The sequence below is a fragment of the Pinus tabuliformis genome, chromosome 7, assembly GCF_031772625.1.
Source record: "Pinus tabuliformis cultivar Carrire ecotype Pingquan chromosome 7, CPIR1, whole genome shotgun sequence".
Lineage (NCBI taxonomy): Eukaryota > Viridiplantae > Streptophyta > Pinopsida > Pinales > Pinaceae > Pinus > Pinus tabuliformis.
The window spans coordinates 1,525,553,969-1,525,572,608 of NC_142293.1; positions in this window are offsets into that span (position 1 = coordinate 1,525,553,969).

Here is an 18,640-nt window from a genome sequence, read left to right on the forward strand (position 1 = left end):
CCATGAGTAAGTGAAGGGAGCAACTGGTGGGCTCCAGTATTAAAGCAATAATGCTACAACTCCTGGAGCTTCCTTCTCTAATTTTATCAACCCGGTAGTTCGTAACAAACTTGGAAGCGACGGTGCTGTATGCACAAGTACTAGCTCTTGTCGCAGCTGTCACTTGGTCAGCTGGCACAAGTCCGCTAGGGCTCAAGCCAACTTCTATGAGTTCTCAGAAGAAGCTTTTTAACCGATGAACGAAAGCTATCTCAAAGGAAATTAACCTACTGTAGGAAGGAACTGAAAGCCAACAAGAATCACAAACCCTAGCAAACCCTAATTCTACCAGCTAGTCCTACTGATGCAAAGGTGGGAATGCAAACTACTGAAAGAGATGCCATTACTTCTAGGAAGGTGAGATGCATTTGTCTAGACTACTTTGATCTAAAGAAAACATATTTTTGTATTTTTGTTCAAGTTGTTGGAATTATTATGTGTGTGCTTCTAACTGGGTCTTGACTGTGCAGGGATAGATCAAGGAGGGAAATGCTTGGAAAAGGTCAGGAAGGCTCAGAGAGGGTCTAAGGAATCCCTAACATCCTTCCAGAGAAGTTCACAAAGTTTAGATGCCTGGCAACCGTGTTTACAAGCTTCTACAGGAAGTTTGCAGGGGTTCTACAGGATGTTCAGGATTTCTACAGGAAGTTCAGTAATCCCTACAGGATGTTCTGCAATCGGATTTTTGGGTGATGGATGAGTGGAAGAGGCCGTATGGATGGATAGGGAGGTAGGAGGGGAGCTTGTGATGGCTTATGGACAGAGAGATGAGATGAAGAGGGGGTGTGCAAAGCTGGTTGGTCTAGAGGAGGGTAGAGGGAATGGAAGGCCGAAAAGGTAGAATCACGTGGGTGATAGAAGAGTTAGGAGGCAAGTGGTCTAACTGGGAGATGAGTAGATGGCCTAGGCACGACTTAGAAGGATAAGGGAGTGAGGGAGTAGTACTGCACAATGTAAATGAAACAAATCATCCATGTCTTACACATAACCGAAATTTCATCAACTTATTCTAACTGTTTTAATAAAAACCAAAGAACAGCAACGTGATTTCTAAGGAAAAACATGCATAGTACTGAAGCAAAGAATCATTCCACAAGATCTGAACGCATGGACACTGCTACAAACAAGAACATTGCATCAAAGCTTGCATGAACATGTAAAATAGTGTTTTTGGTGGGTGGCACGGTCTGCAATTCCAGTCCCTAAACAGAGGTGAAAGTGAGTGTGCAGTCAACCCTTTTTGGAACTCTGATTAACTCCAATCTCCTTACTCTAATCTAAACTACTGAAGCAACTCTGTTCCTAAAACTAACCTACTCAACCACACCAAGAAATTCAACTCAGCAAACTGTGTTTCCAAATGCATGTAAAGGAAAAGAAATACAATGCTGAAAGAAAGGTAACAATACAAAGGGAGGAAGCCTTAGGCTCTCAGGTTGGGCCCAACCCCGAGAGCTATGGCTCCTTTAAGAACTCAGAACTGAACTCAAATCTGCCTGCTTTTCATTAAAAGATAATAGTCATAAGTCAAATAACATGCCAAAAATGGCTTACAAAGAGCAAAACAGAGCTATCAGCTCCTAGTTCAGAATATGCAACAAGGTTTCAAAAGTCCCCCTCGAAGGCTACAGCCTCATCATTTATACATTACGAGGGCCAAGCTGGCCTCCTAAATTAGTGGGGTTTGGCTGACCAAACTAAGAGTAATCTGCTGCTTCCTCAAAATCCGTTTGGCTGCCTTCTAGCTTGGTGGTGGTGGTTGTTGGAGCTCGGAGTTGGGGGTGGAGATCACGAGGAAGGCCATTCAATGCTGTGGACAACCTTCCTACAAAATCTCAATCCCATCTTGGCTGTCTCCTAGCCCTCATCTGCGTGGTTTTGCTCCATTAAATGTCAAAAAACTTGAAATAAACATGTGTTAGCCACCTAGGAATAGTGACTGCCCTCATTCGTACAAATGACATGAATATACTAAAAAAATGATGCATAAGTTATGAAAAATGAAGGGTTGAGCAAGGGTAGTTAGGCCAAATGAGCCCAAAATGTTACCAAATTTGGGGCTCATCATCACCCCCCAGCTAAAATGATTGCTCATCCTTGAGCAACTAATCCGGCTCCTCGTCCTTCATTGCCTTTACTGCCACCCTCACATCCCAAGCTTCTGCAGTAGTGTCCTCCTTACTGACATGGAACACAACATTTCTTTCCACCTCTTCCCACTGTTCATGCTCATCTTTCTCTGTGCTGCCTTCCATCAATCCTAACAGCAGAGGTGGGCTTAGCTTGAGGCCAATCCAGCTGGCCTGGAGGTTCTGCATAGATTTCTTATAGAGGGGCACCCGTACTAGAGCTTCCCTCATTCGAGTTGGAGTATGATATTCTCTGATTTTTAGACTGTGGGCCAATGTGTTCCATCGGCGGGTGCAAGCTTGAACACAGTTGTCCCCTAACAGTCTCTCCATATCCTCGAAATGCGCTATGGCCTGGGCCTGCTGATCCATATATTTCAATGAAGCTTGAGGGTCGGTGGATAAGTGTTGGTGTGCTGATATTAATGCAGTTGGATCCCCTGGTTCTGCTCTAATTAGTAATGGCTCATTCAGCTCTCGGTTCATGACCGCTTTGGCTTCTGCTGCTCTTTTGTCTTCATGGTTCAACCATGAGGCAAATGCCATTAACTGCATATCCCCTAAGACCGTGTTGGGATCCCATGAAGTCACATTAGGAAGGGCCAAATTATGGAGGTAGAACTTTGATAGTTTGGCCTTATCCTCTGATGAACTGGTATTGCATAATTCAGTGAACTGCTGCGGATCTTGGAGCTGAGAGATACCCCTTTGCGCCAAGGTATTGATTTGAAATTGCAGCCACTGGTCTCTCAGGTACAGGCCATAGGATTTGGCCGGCTGTCTGCATTGTATAGCATCCATGGCCCAACTGGCCATGCAGGCCAATTGTGCCTCTTTCTGCTGCAGCTGTTGTTTGAGAGCTTGCACCTCAATTTGTGCTTGCAGTTCTATTTCCTGTAGATGCGTGGTTGGCTCCCCAAGACCGATTTGCAGTTCCTTTCTGCCTTGCTGTTCTGCTGTGATGTCCCCTGAGGATGTGCCTGTTCCTCTCCTCAGCTCCTGTAGCTGCAGTCTAAGTTTTTCGTTTTCTTCCTGTAGGAACACCCACTGGCAATTTGCCACGTGTTTAGCCATAGCTAATTCCTTTCTTGCCTCCTTGAGTTGCTCCTCCAAGGGGCCTACGTCCGCCACACCTTTTGATTTGGCTATTTTCATCCACGTGTGGGTTCGTACTCTCTCTTCCTCCAATGCAAAGAACAGTGGCACAGTGAATTTCTATGGTATAATTTTGCCAGCTTCTAAGAAGTTATAATATGAGCTCAGACTTGGCTGAGGGCTAGGCTTCGGAATATGCTCTTTCTCTTCTTCTCTTGGTGGCTCTACTTCGTCCTCCCTCGGTGGTGATGAGGGTGCTTCTCCTTCCATCCTCTCTGTCTCCTTAAGCCGGGCTAAGGTTTCCTGTAGAGCAGCCTCAGCATCCTGTAGCCGGGCTTTTGAGGCCAACTGGTCCAACCTCTCTTTCCAAGTAGTTGTTTTCGGGCTCCCCCTCTCATAGGCGACTGATATCTTTGAGGGGCACCTCTCCCTGGGCGAAGTAGGGGCATCCTCTATAGTGATTGGGCTGCTGGATGGAGGCTGTGGCTTGCCCGTTTTTATTCTCACACTTCTCCTAGCTTTAAAATATAGAGAGGCCTCCCTCTTTCTCTTTTCCTTTGGCTTAGGAGGTGTATTGAGGGCGGCCAGCACGGCTACTGCCTCCCTTGCAAGAATGTCGTCTTTCTTTTCCTTGGGTTTTCTTTTCTCAGGGCTTCCTGTAGAAGGCCCTTTTTCAGCTGATTTCTGGCTTCCTGTAGAAGCCGGTTTTGGTTTTCCTGTAGAAACAGGTGGCACCGTTTTAGTTTGTTTTGCTGAGTGGGTTTTGATTTTTGACTTGGTCGAGGCTGCTGTCGAGGTGCCTTTACTGACGTGGACCTGCTCAGTCTTGTCCACCCTGCTTTGTAATCTTTTCTCTCTGGCCGTCAACATGGGTGTGTCATCCTTCTCTTTGGCACCCTTTTTCTCTTGTTTCTCCTTTTGCTCTTTCTTCAGTGCTTTGGCCGTGGGTCTCTGGCCTTTTTCTTTCTTCTCTGCGGGTACTGACTCCTTCTCCTCACTGCTGGAGGAACCAAGCTCTTCGGTCAACATTTTTATATCGCCATCCTTAGTCAAATTTCGGAAGGCTTCCCACGAGAGAGGGACTTTGTATGTGTGGAGTGCATCCTCCACGAGGAGCTTAATGAGCCCGTGATGAGCTACCTGGTCTGGTGTGCCTTCTCTCAACTTGGTGGCACATTCAGTCATAGACTGCAGTAGAAAGTAGGGAATACTTAATTTGTTCTCTGCAGGTAGGTCCATCTGATGCCTTAATTCTGTGAGTAGCCAAAAATGGTACCCATACACAATGCTAAACCGACCTTTGCAGGTGATGTATTTCATAATTTGGAGGCTGACTTCGCTCCAAAGTGGCAGTAAGCTAGTTCTGCGAACCCCGTTCTTATCTTCTTAGAATTGCTCCTTTGGTGGAAAGAATTCCTTCTTAGCCTTCTGGCCTAATTTCCTCTCTTCTTTGTCCCATGGTACCCCCATTGGGAGCTCAGTAACTCGGCTGATGAACTGTGGGGTGAGTCTGAGACTCAAACCCCTGAAATTGACGGTGGCCAATGTCTTTGATTTTGGCTTTAGAGCCCGCAAGAACTCCTCTGCCACCTCATCATCATATCCTTGCAATTTGTCGCAGAATGACATCCATTGCGCGCGAGTGAACAACTCTACCACCTCAGGGTTCTCTCTTAGTTTCTTTGAGTCGGTCGGTTCCTTTCTGATGAATCCACCCGGCATGATGAAAACTGCTACGTTAGCTAGAGGTGGCGGGTGTGTATTCAAAAACTAGCCTTTTGGGACTACGCCTTCTGCCACGCACACAATTCGCGAAGACTATCTCCAGATGAGCCTTAACAGGGCTTAATTACAAATCACATCCTGTAGGAAACCTTGCATACACTTCGACGACAATTCATGCAAACGGCAGACAACACTTGCAATTTTTTATGATCAGACTGTAGAACGTCGACTCTGCCACCCTCGAAACCAATTGCATGGGAGGCACAGGTTCAGGCTTACCTTTTTAATTCGCCACCTTTGACGTGAAGAGCCCAATTTTCCTCGTGGCAGTGAGCTTCCTGTAGCGGAGCTTTCCTGTAGAAGCAGCGCACGGGTTCTGGAGAACACTGCAGTGGTTCTGCGCCTTCTGTGCTGCTATCAGACGTTCGAACGGCCGAAGACTTGGAGTGTCGAGCTTCAGAGGAATTCGGATGCTCACTCGACTTCGAAACGGCTGATGATAAATGCGTGGGGTGGCAATCTAGTCGATAGATTTGAATCCGGCGGAATCCGTGGCGCGGGGGTGAGCTGTCCCTGCCGGACCGTTGGACGACGTCATCTACTCATTCCACTGCAAGTTCCCTGACTGTTGCATCATTCTCCGCAGATCTGCCACCGCCATTTCTGTTAAAACGCGCTTCTCCCCAACTGGACGGTTCTCACGTGTCCACTACCCGTTCTTTTTGCCACGACCACCATTCTACACATCCGACTAGACCATCTGACTGGTCAACGTGGCCAGTTGAATGGCCATACGACTGCTCAACCCGTTCATTTCATACTTGCAAACATTTCAAAGTAGTATTCATGTAATTCGACGAAAGAAAGGGCGAGGCACTTACCTGTGCGGCCACAACATGATTTTCCAGGCTTCAGGACGACGATGACTAGATTTGCTTGTTGCTGCTATTTGCACAGGCCCGGAGGTTCCTCTTTGCAGGCTGCTGATGATGAAGCTGGTGACTCGGCTGCATGTGCCCGCTTTATTATTGCATGTTGCAGGCGATTGAATGGTGTACACTCTAGTTGGCTGAACTGCTACGGGATTCCTGTAGGATGTCCTGTAGCAGTTTTTCCTCCTCGGGTGCATGCTGAACGGTGAAGACAGTGGCATCACGATCACGCTCGTAGGGCCCTTGGATAGCTGTGATGAGTATTGCATGGCATCTCGGCATCTTTTTTCATTTAAGAATCGCTTCCTCTTGATAATTCAATGATCTGTTTTGATTGTGCAGGTACTTTTATTGCATGTCAACTGGGGTGGTAGAAGGAGGTGACAACAGTGTGCGATGGAGAAAATAGTAGCTTGCATGCCTCCATGCCGAACCTTGGTTGTTAGATCTCCCCACACAATTAGTTCTGGGCTGTCCAAAACTTCTACAGGAAGTTTCCTATAGAAATACAGAACTTCCTGTAGAAAGTCTGTAGCTTCCTGTAGAAGACTAAGCTGTGATGAAATCGTGCCCATACCTTGGAGAAGATGAGTGTTTTCGGAGGGGGTGCTGGTGAGGTCACCTGGTAGCATAATAAGGACCCTTGAATTTGAGTTGAGGGACCTCTTCTCCTTCATAGAATACCTGCAACCTGCATGCATTGCCACATTGTGAACTTGCTGTCCCTGTTTTTTTGTTTATTGTTTTTTTCTCTTTTTCCCTTTTTTTTTTTTTTTGAAAGACAGCAGGGGTGCCTCAATGAGGTTTTCACCCTTGCCATCTGCCTTAAGCGCCTCAGAGAGGTTTTCACTCAAGGGTCTTTTTCAAATCTCTCTTTTTTTTTTTTTTTTTTTGAAAGACAGTAGGGGCGCCTCAATGAGGTTTTCACCCCTACCATCTGCCTTGGGAGCCTCAGAGAGGTTTTCACCCAAGGATCTTTATTTTTTTTTTTTTAGATCTTCAAGGTATGCCCAAAACAGAGGCAGAACCCTTCTCTATGACCAACACTGATTTCTCCACAGTTTTGATGAACTCTTGTCTTGAGAGAGGTTTCCTGTAGATCTTCAGTCGATGCCCATTAACAAGCATGGGGATGGCCTCCTCATCAATGGTCCGAATTAGAACAGATCCATTGTCATGACATTTTTCCACTGCATATGGTCCCAGCCATCTGGTTCTCAGCTTCCCCTTGAAATCTTTATGCCTGGAATCATACAACAGCGCCCAATCTCCTGGCTGAAATTGCTTGTCATTGAGATGTTGGTCATGCCACACCTTTCTCTGTACTTGAACCACTTCTGAGTGAAGGAGGGCCTGCATTCGGTGCTCGTCCAATCCATTCAGCTGCAATAACCTTTCTTGTTGGGCATGGCTGAGATCTAGGTCCAGCTGAGCTGCCATCCTCAAAGTGTTGTATTCAAATTCAATTGACAGCAAAGCTCTCTTCCCATAGACCAGCTCATAAGGTGTGAAGCCAGTTGTGGTCTTCCAAGTGGTGTTGTAAGCCCATGTGGCCTCAACCAGGCGATCTGCCCAATCTTTCCTACTGCTGCTCACCACCTTAGTCAAAATCCCTTCCAATGCTCTATTGGTGACTTCCACTTGCCCATTTGCCTGAGGATGATAGGGGGTGGAAGTCCTATGCGTGATTTTGTGATGAGCTAGTAGGTCTTCAATTAAGTTGGATGTGAACTGGCTTCCTTGATCGGTGACTAGCTCTCTTGGGTAGCCAAATTTGTAGAAGATGTTTTCTCTTAAGAACTCAGCCACCTTTTCTTCTGTCGCTGCTTTGATTGCCTTAGTTTCTGCCCACTTTGTCAGGTAGTTTGTGCACACAATGATGTAAGACCTTTGCCTCGAAGGAGGGTTGATTGGACCCACAAAATCCATACCCCACTTCTCAAATGGCTCAAGAGTCACTTGAGGTTGGAGAGGCATCTCATCCCTTTGAGTCGGTTTCCCCATCCTTTGGCATCGGTCACATTGGCTGATATACCTTCTGACATCTCGATGAAGTGTGGGCCAATAGTAGCCTGCCTGCAGGATTTTGAAGGCAGTCCTCTTTGCTGCAAAGTGTCCTCCACAAGGCCCATCATGACAGGTGAGGAGGATATCAAAGACTTCCTCCTCCCTTACACAACGCCTTAAGATCTGATCAGGGCCAAGCTTGAACAGGTTGCCCCCGATCCAAGTGAATGAGGCACTTTTTCTGACAATTATGCTCTTCTCTCTTGAGGATAGGTGCGGAGGGAACTGTGCTGAAACAAGGTAGTTTGCTATATCAGCAAACCATGGAGAGAGTACTGAAATAGCAAACAAATGTTCATCGGGCATCTGGTCATCCACCGTTCCATCCTCATTTGTGGATAAATCCAATCTAGACAAAAAGTCAGCAACAACATTTTCTTTACCTGGTTTGTCAACGATAGTCAAATCAAACTGCTGCAACAAAAGTAACCATCTAATAATACGAGCATTCACATCTGGTTTATTCATTAAATATCTAATTGCAGCATGATCAGTATGTACAAATGTTTGATAGCCAGTGATATAATGTCGGAACTTGTTCAGTGCATGTACCACAGCCAAGAATTCTTTCTCAGTTACAGTGTAATTCAGTTCTGCTTTGGATAAGTTTTTGCTAACAAAGTAAATGGCATATGGAAGTTTTTGTTCAACTTGTCCTAAGGCTGCCCCTATGGCTTTGTTCGAGGCATCAGTGTGGATGTGGAAAGGTAGGGCCCAGTTTGGACCTCTCAAGATTGGGGCAGACACCAACTTGTCCTTTAATTCATTCAGAGCCCTCTGACAATCGTCAGTCCATTTAAACTCCACATCCTTTGCCAAGAGGCCAAACAATGGCGAGGCTAGCTTGCTGAAGTCTTTAATGAATCTCCTGTAATACCCTGCTAATCCGAAGAAACTCCGAACATCCCTTACCTTTTGAGGAGGTGGAACCTTCTTGATGAGAGCAATTTTGTTAGGATCCACCTGTAACCCTTGGCAAGAAATGGTATGGCCTAGCACGGTCCCTTCAGTCATCAAGAATTCACATTTTTCAGGACTAAGGGACAGGTTCATCTCAATGCATTTGGTTAGGAATTTTCCCAGATTGGACAATGCTTCCTGGAAGTTGGACCCATAAGGAGTGAAGTCATCCATATAGATTTCCACCGCATCATGGACCAGCTCAGAAAAGATGCTCAAGACGGATCTCTGGAAGGTAGCAGGAGCATTGCATAGTCCAAAGGGAAGAACTCAGTAGGCAAAGGTACCCCAAGGACAAGTGAAGGTGGTCTTATCTTGGTCTTCCGGGCTGATTTGGATTTGGTTGTACCGCTAAACCCATCTAGGAAAGAGAAAAACTTCTTTCCTGCCAGTCCATCCAACACTTGATCTATGAAAGGTAGAGGAAAATGGTCTTTCTTGGTAGCTTTGTTCAGTTCTCGGTAGTCCACATAGATTCTCCACTTCCCATTTTTCTTGGGAACCAACACCAGAGGGGACACCCATTCGCTATCCGAGATGGGGTAAATGAATCCGGCATCCAACAGTTTTTGCAATTCTTCCTTGACGATGTCCTTAAGGGCTGGACTCATTCTCCTCTGGGGTTGCCTAACCGGTTTATAATCCTCTTTGATGTAGATGTGATGGGTACAGACCGAAGGATGGACTCCTTTCATCTCCTTATAGCTCCAAGCAAAAGCATCTAGATGACTGGCCAACAGACTACACAGCTCCTTTTCCTGGGAAGGAGATAGGGAGGAGCTGATCTTTAACGTTCTCTCAGGGCCGAACTCCACATTTTTGACTCTGGGAGTGACAGGGTTGGTCGCACAAAGGTCCACTAAGGTGCTGGCTTGGGCATCCTCCACCAATTCCTCTAAGGACAGTGCACTGGGAGGTGGATTCTGGATCAAGGTCTCAATCAAATCATCCTCGGTTGGGGGATCTCCCCTAGTGGTGTCTAGGGTGCACAAAGGTGCTGAGTACACCTCATCCTCTTCTCCTTCCTCCAACCAAAGTGGTAAGTCATTCTCTAATGAGGGTTGGGCAGGAGGGTATAGGACTAGCTACTTGGACATAGAACCAATTTTGATGGTCATGTTTCCTGCACGGTAGCTTATGTAAGCATCTACAGTGGCTAACCAAGGCCTTCCCAAAATAAGAGGATATCCAGTGAGCTTTGCCTTTGGTTGCAGAACCAAGAAATCTGCAGGGTATTCCCAAGAGTCAACAGAGACCAAGACATCCTCCAAAATCCCTTCGGGAGTCACGGTGGAGCGATCTGCTAGTTGTAGGACTGTCGAGGTCTTCCTCAAGGAACCCTGAAGGTTGAGTTTGAGCATGGTATCTCTGGTCATCACATTAATGGCAGCCCCCAGATCAATCAAGGTGTGAGGTATGATGGCGCCATTGATGTGGACATCTACTACAGGACTCCCAGGATCTAGATACTTTGGGCAGATGACTTGTCCCAACATAAGGTCAGACAGTTGTCCTATGACATTGATGGTTGAAGCATCTCTCTTTCGCCTGCCTGGGTGTCTGAAACACTTTTCCTTAACCAGTTTGTTGTATATTGGTACATCTTTGATGGCTTGGAGAAGTGGTATTTTCACACACAACTTTTTGAGCTCTCCCAGAAGCTCATCCTCCTCTGGGTTGGGTTGTGTGGTGGCTGTTAGTCTCTCAGGAAAGGGTGGAATAGCCTTTGGTTCACTTTCATGTTTATCTTCCTCGTCCTCTAGGGGAGGAGGTTGGCGATCCGAAAGAGTCTTTCCAGATCGCAGATTGATCTCCTGGATCTCCACAGCATAGGTAGGGCATGATGTTTCCCCAGTATATACCTGCTGGGCCTGTCTGTTGTTGGGGTTCGGGTTTGGTTGAGCATGCATTTGAGGTTTCCTTGGAGGAGCAGGAGGTAATGGTTGTGGTTGAGCTGGTGGTGGAGGCAAAATGGCAGGAGGAGTATTGTACTGGGGCCTCCACCCCGATTGAGGTGCATTCCACTGAGGCTGTGGCTGGGCGTGTGAGTGATATGAATGAGTAGTGGGTTGAGTATGGTACTGAGGGGGGTAAGACCATGGAGGAGGCATAGACCAGGAAGGATGAGCAGGGGGACCCTAGGAAGGCATAGGAGTAGATTGGTTGGGGCTGTAATAAGCTTGGGGTGTCCCTTGCATCCCATGCTGGTAAGGTCTGGGTCCTTGTGGCCTCCTTTGGTTGAGGAAATAGAGAGGTTCAGTGGGGGCTTCTGTCCCTTGATACATGGCTTTAAGCCCAGGTAAGGTTGGACATTGGTTTGTGGGGTGGTCCTCCTCACAAACAAAACATACTTCCACCGAATGTAATGGGCATTCGTTCTTAGGGTGTTTCCTTGTACACCTAGGGCAGAAGATAGCCAAGGCCCTCTCAGCTTCTTCTTTCTTCTGCTGGATTCGGAATGTATCAAGTTGCATGGCAATGGTCTGTCTCACCTCACTCTTTAGATCCTCTAATTGATTTGCAAACTCATGTTTGGAGAAAGGAATACCAGTTGAGAAGTGGTTTCCTCTACCTCTTTTCCGGGCTGCCCTAGAGTGGTTTCTAAACACAGTCTTTATGTCCTCATAAGACAGTTGGTAAATATCTCCTCCAGCTAGCATGTGAAGGGTATCTAAGATGTCTTCAGGGAATCCTCGGAGCAGGACCAACTTGAGGGATTCAGGGTCAAGTGTGCACCTGGCCCGTTTATAGCTAAGTTGGAACCTTTCCTTGTAATCCTCTAAGGACTCATCATTTCCCATGGTCATCCGAAAGATTTCTCCCTTGGTTTCCTTGGACCTACAGTAGTCCCGGTATTTGGTATTGAAAGCTTGCTGCATCTGAGCCCAAGTGGTGATACTGTTCCCAGGTAAGCCCATGAACCAACGTAATGCTGCATCCTTAAGGGTTGAGGGGAAGAGTTTCAGCTTCTGCTCATCTTCAGTATAGTCATAGGTTCGACAAAGGACAACAAACTCAAACAGGAAGGTGTCAGGATCTTCCGTAGTCAGTCCATGGAAGTGAGGTAAAGCGGAGGGGCTAATGTTCTTCATTTTCATGTCTCCATTGGTCTCTCGGATGGGGAAGGCACCTTCTATTCTCTCATCTTCTCCCCTATTGTCAGCCATAGCTTCAGATGGAATGGTCTCTAACTCTTCTTCTGCTATTGGATCTTCGTATATCTCAGGAGGTTCACCTAGAGGTTCTTCTGGATCATTGTCACCAAAGAAGAGAGAAGGGTGACTCAGTGATGTGGTGGGGGTGTTGGGTAAGAATTTGCCTGTTTTATCTCGATTCCTACGAGGCATGAAATAGAAAGACTTTTGATTGCTTTTGTTTTTTTTTTTTTCTGGTACCTGCAAAAACTGAAACAGATTGATCTACAACTAACTATCTTGCTGAAATGAAAATGCAGAATTGAAATGAAAGCAGGAAAGAACTAATCTACTTTGCTCAAATGAAATTGCAGGAATTGAAATGCTAGTCTGCGCTTGCAGAATTGGAATGCTAATCTATGCTTGCAAAAATGAAATTGTGGAATTGAAATGTTAATCTATGAAAGCAGGAAATGTCTATGCTACTTTTGCAGAATGGAAATGAAATAAACTTCCTAGCAGAAGGAGAGAGTAGGAAAATAGAAGAAAAGCAACAATTACTAATACTCTGACACTTCCCCGGCAATGGCGCCAAAAAGATGGTGGGCTCCAGTATTGTAGCAATAATGCTGCAACTCCTGGAGCTTCCTTCTCTAATTTTATCAACCCGGTAGTTCGTAACAAACTTGGAAGCGACGGTGCTGTATGCACAAGTACTAGCTCTTGTCGCAGCTGTCACTTGGTCAGCTGGCACAAGTCCGCTAGGGCTCAAGCCAACTTCTATGATTTCTCAGAAGAAGCTTTTTAACCGATGAACGAAAGCTATCTCAAAGGAAATTAACCTACTGTAGGAAGGAACTGAAAGCCAACAAGAATCACAAACCCTAGCAAACCCTAATTCTACCAGCTAGTCCTACTGATGCAAAGGTGGGAATGCAAACTACTGAAAGAGACGCCATTACTTCTAGGAAGGTGAGATGCATGTGTCTAGACTACTTTGATCTAAAGAAAACATATTTTTGTATTTTTGTTCAAGTTGTTGGAATTATTATGTGTGTGCTTCTAACTGGGTCTTCACTGTGCAAGGATAGATCAAGGAGGGAAATGCTTGGAAAAGGTCAGGAAGGCTCAGAGAGGGTCTAAGGAATCCCTAACATCCTTTCAGAGAAGTTCACAAAGTTTAGATGCCTGGTAACCGTGTTTACAAGCTTCTACAGGAAGTCTGCAGGGGTTCTACAGGGTGTTCAGGATTTCTACAGGAAGTTCAGTAATTCCTACAAGATGTTCTGCAATCGGATTTTTGGGTGATGGATGAGTGGAAGAGGCCATATGGATGGATAGGGAGGTAGGAGGGGAGCTTGTGATGGCTTATGGACAGAGAGATGAGATGAAGAGGGGGTGTGCAAAGTTGGTTGGTCTAAAGGAGGGTAGAGGGAATGGAAGGCCGAAAAGGTAGAATCACGTGGGTGATAGAAGAGTTAGGAGGCAAGTGGTCTAACTGGGAGATGAGTAGATGGCCTAGGCATGACTTAGAAGGATAAGGGAGTGAGGGAGTAGTACTGCACAGTGTAAATGAAACAAATCATCCATGTCTTTCACATAACCGAAATTTCATCAACTTATTCTAACTGTTTTAATAAAAACCAAAGAACAACAACGTGATTTCTAAGGAAAAACATGCATGGTACTGAAGCAAAGAATAATTCCACAAGATCTGAATGCATGGACACTGCTACAAACGAGAACATTGCATCAAAGCTTGCATGAACATGTAAAACAATGTTTTTGGTGGGTGGCACGGTCTGCAATTCCAGTCCCTAAACAGAGGTGAAAGTGAGTGTGCAGTCAAACCTTTTTGGAACTCTGATTAACTCCAATCTCCTTACTCTAATCTAAACTACTAAAGAAACTCTATTCCTAAAACTAACCTACTCAACCACACCAAGAAATTCAACTCAGCAAGCTGTGTTTCCAAATGCATGTAAAGGAAAAGAAATACAATGCTGAAAGAAAGGTAACAATACAAAGGGAGGAAGCCTTAGGCTCTCAGGTTGGGCCCAACCCTGAGAGCTATGGCTCCTTTAAGAACTTAGAACTGAACTCAAATCTGCCTGCTTTTCATTAAAAGATAATAGTCATAAGTCAAATAACATGCCAAAAATGGCTTACAAAGAGCAAAACAGAGCTATCAGCTCCTAGTTCAGAATATGCAACAAGGTTTCAAAAGTCCCCCTCGAAGGCTACAGCCTCATCATTTATACATTACGAGGGCCAAGCTGGCCTCCTAAATTAGTGGGGTTTGGCTGACCAAACTAAGAGTAATCTGCTGCTTCCTCAAAATCCGTTTGGCTGCCTTCTAGCTCGGTGGTGGTGGTTGTTGGAGCTCGGAGTTGGGCATGGAGATCACGAGGAAGGCCATTCAATGCTGTGGACAACCTTCCTACAAAATCTCAATCCCATCTTGGCTATCTCCTAGCCCTCATCTGCGTGGTTTTGCTCTATTAAATATCAAAAAACCTGAAATAAACATGTGTTAGCCACCTAGGAATAGTGACTGCCCTCATTCGTACAAATGACATGAATATACTAAAAAAATGATGCATAAGTTATGAAAAATGAAGGGTTGAGCAAGGGTATTTAGGCCAGATGAGCCCAAAATGTTACCAAATTTGGGGCTCATCAGCAACAGTGACCTAGAAAAAACAACCAATGACCAAATTTTTATTTGAAGATTCACTAAAATGAAAAAAATTGACTTGACACCCTAACAACACCTTGTAAGAGAATATTTGATCACTGGTGACAGACTATACTGGCTTACACTAACGTTGTCTATGAACTAATAGATGATAGTGCCACAATTGACATGAGGGAACAATGATTCATAGTGATTATCAGATAAGTATGAGATCCCTACACTTAATTCTGTTGTTTACACCTATAGGTTACATGTTGATGATGTGTTTGATGGAATGCCTATCATGGCTAGTAGGGGTCTGTTTATGGTCTTGTTCAGTTTATTTCTTTTACATCATTGTTTCCCTGTATTTTTACTGATTCTAAGCTATCACTCCATTCTGGGTAGTGGCATGGGCTTGAAAAAGTGTCTTAAATCCCAGGGTCGCTGGCATAAAATTGGAAATTTTGGTCCCTAGTCGCAGGATGGAAAGCCTGTGAGAGCGACTTTGGGTTGGTGGTCGCTCCCTTTCCCATAGCATGAGAGCGACTATGACCTAAGGGATCCAGAAAAAAAGTGGGACCCAGGGACAGGCTGTTTGAGTGGCTGACTTGCCTTCTCAGGGTTCTGTTGATGATTTTGGATGATTGTGTGTGATTTTATGTCGATTTCACTGCCTTAAGGTCACATAGGAGGTCGAATTGTATCATAGTAGCCTCTCGTACCATGTTACCATGGTTGGCATGGTTACTTGGGTGGATGTGGGAGGAGGGTGTTACAGTACTTGGATGAAGAACTTTAACATCTAAACTCCATATGAAGTATCAGTTTGGTCTAAAAATATGAATCGATGGAATGGATGGTAACCTCTCAATCCTCCTAATCAAGAAATTCATCAAGCCATTAATTTTATCTCATTCTTAAAGGTTATATTCATATCAATGAGGGTTCCTTAGGTACATGCAATTGGGGGATAAATGGTTGCTTACAGTGAATAGTAGGTTAAACACAAGTTATGCATCTTCCTCTCCCTTTCCAAATAGGAATATGGTGGTACATATGGAATGAAAATAGGTTACCAAAAATAAAATCTTATGTTAGATTATGATCCATGCCTAGCCGCTCCAATGCATAATCTTCAAAGATGGTTCATTTAGGGCCAGTTAAGATGCATCCTTTGCGATGTTTTTTCCCAAGGAAAAATCGTAATCTTTCATTAATTTTGAAAAATTACATATAGAACATGCTTGACAGCATATGCATCATTGTCTCTTAGTCACATAATACATCAAAAACCATGCCTGTATTGGCTGGAAAAAGAAAACATATTCACCACGCAGGGTGATAGCCAATAGAGAGTTCTAGTAAGTTTTTTAAAATACTGTGTGATCTTCAATACATACACCACGCAGGGTGATCTCATTAGATATTCTCTGCAAATAAACTATAATATATACAATGTAAATTATAATCCAGTACTTTCAGCAAAAATTTAGGGACCATTTGCCCGATGATATGCTTGATCTATATAAGGCTTGTGATAATATTGGTACTGTGTAGAACCCCTCTGCTCCTAAATCATCCACTGACCTCTGGGAAGTAGCGTGGCCTCCTTGGAAAGCCTGTCAGCGCTGTTGTTATGCTCCCTGTAAATATGGTGACATATGATGAAATTAAAATGTGTTTTGAATATGTTCACTTCATGCAAAATATTTCTGAGTGTGTGTGCATGGTAGATCGTGATATTATTGAACCAATTAATGATGATTTTGGAGTCCCCGAAGATCTGTAGATTTCTGCATTCGTGGCTTAGAGAAAAATGCAATAAATGACGAAGGGTGATAAGTTCAACATAATTGTTTGTTCCTTCTCCAAGTCCCAGCTTGACCCTGTAATGGTGTTGGTCAGAAAGGTATAGTAGAAATCCTCCCCCACACCCATGTTCCTAAGCGACACCATCAAAAAAAGCCCATGGAATGGAGTGGTCAATGGGTTTAGGTGCTAGAGGTCTATGGGGTCGCAACTGTGTATATTATGGGAGCTCATGAAATGAGGAGATGATTTTTGCAGTGATAAATTGCCATTTGATAACACTGTCTTCAAATATTGTTCTGTTCTGCACCAGCCAAATAGACCAACAGATTATCAGTGGTAGACAAATCAGGTTGGACCCAGAATGCGAGCTGTGCCAGTTATGCCAAGCTTGGTTAATGTTATCCCCTTCCCATCTGCCGGAAAAATGAATCTCTGTTGCGATGGTTCTCCAAAGATTGACCGTAGCTTTGCATTTTAGAAAGAGATGCTCGATTGATTCCGATGCTTGCTTACATAGAACACACCAGTGTGGTCCGTGGATGGCTTTGTCTGTCAAGGATTCCCCAGTGGGGACTTTATTGCTAAGTACACACCAAAAGAAGAGCTTGGTTCTCGGTGGGGTCTTTAATTTCCAGATAACCTGCCACCAATCATGTGTAATCGCTGGTTTTTTGTTATTTATCAGCCCGAGGTATCCAACCTTTGAGGTGTATACTTCATTTTCAGCTAGGCACCACATGATTTTGTCCGGTTCCTCCTTTCTTCTGATGTGTGACTCAGTCAACGCAACAGTGCAATTATTCCAATTTTGGTGTCAATGAGGTGGAATATTTAACTGATTAGCAGATTTCCAGGCCTGAGCATATCTAGTGGAATTTACCTGGTTAGAAATATGTGCAATCACACTGATCTCTCTCTAATTTAAAAGGAGGATTAACTCTCTTGGTAGCTGGAATAGACTGCCTCCCCCTGTCCAGGGATCCAGACTGATGCGAGCTTTTGTGCCATCATTTATTTGCTATGCCAAATGATTATGGATGGTAGGGAGAGAATGGAGCAGAGCTTTCCAAACTAATGAAATACTAGTCCTTGTCCATTGTGGCAGCCTAACCCAGTCCATGATTTGGAGAGGCCATATGTATTTGTGGTAAGTAACAGAGGTCCAAAGGTTCTGTTTGTAGAGGAGTGTCCATCCCATTTTTGCAGCAAGTGCTTGAGCAAAAAGGGGTTAATCTTTAAGTCCCCATCCTCCCCATTTTTTGGGCAAGGCAATCTTGTTCCAGCTAGCCCAGGCAAACATTCTCTTATCCTGTTGTCCATTCCAAAGATATTTGCTGCAAATCTGTTGAAGGTAAGTAAGTATACTTCTAGGTATCCAGGCCAAGGCCATCCAGAAAACAGGGGTAGCCTCCAAGACTGATTTTATTAGTACTAATCTTCCATCTCTGGACAAGTAGTGATGGCACCAATTTGTTAGCCTTTTCTCCAATTTGATGACCAACCATATCCAATCGACAATTTTTTGGCTCAAGGGTTTGATCCAGAAACCCAAGTATTTGAATCCTTGGTCAAGTGGGCGAATACAATATGGGAAGTGCTTCTAAGCATATTGGGCTTCATGGATGGATGTGTGGGCCAAGGTAATGGTAGATTTCCCATGGTTTTCCATCATACCTGTAGTCCGGGAGAAAGTGGATAAAAGTTTATCAAATGATATAGAGTCTTGAATGCTACTGTCTAGAAAACTAAGGACATCATCGACAAATAGGAGATGCGTGAGGTAGCAATGATCATTTATTTTCAGACCGAATAGTTTGTTATTTTTCTTTTCATGTGCAATCAACCGACTGAGTCCTTCCATGACAATGAGGAAAAGGAGGAGAGATAGAGGACATCCTTGCCTGAGTCCCCTTTCAGCATGAAAGAAATGGGAAGCAGAGCCGTTTATGAGGACATTGAAGGAAGGTGTAGTTATGCAAGACATGATCCAGGTGGTGAAGAGATGCGGGAAACCCATTTGGATGAGAAGAATTTTGATGTATAGTTAGCTAACATGGTCAAAGGCTT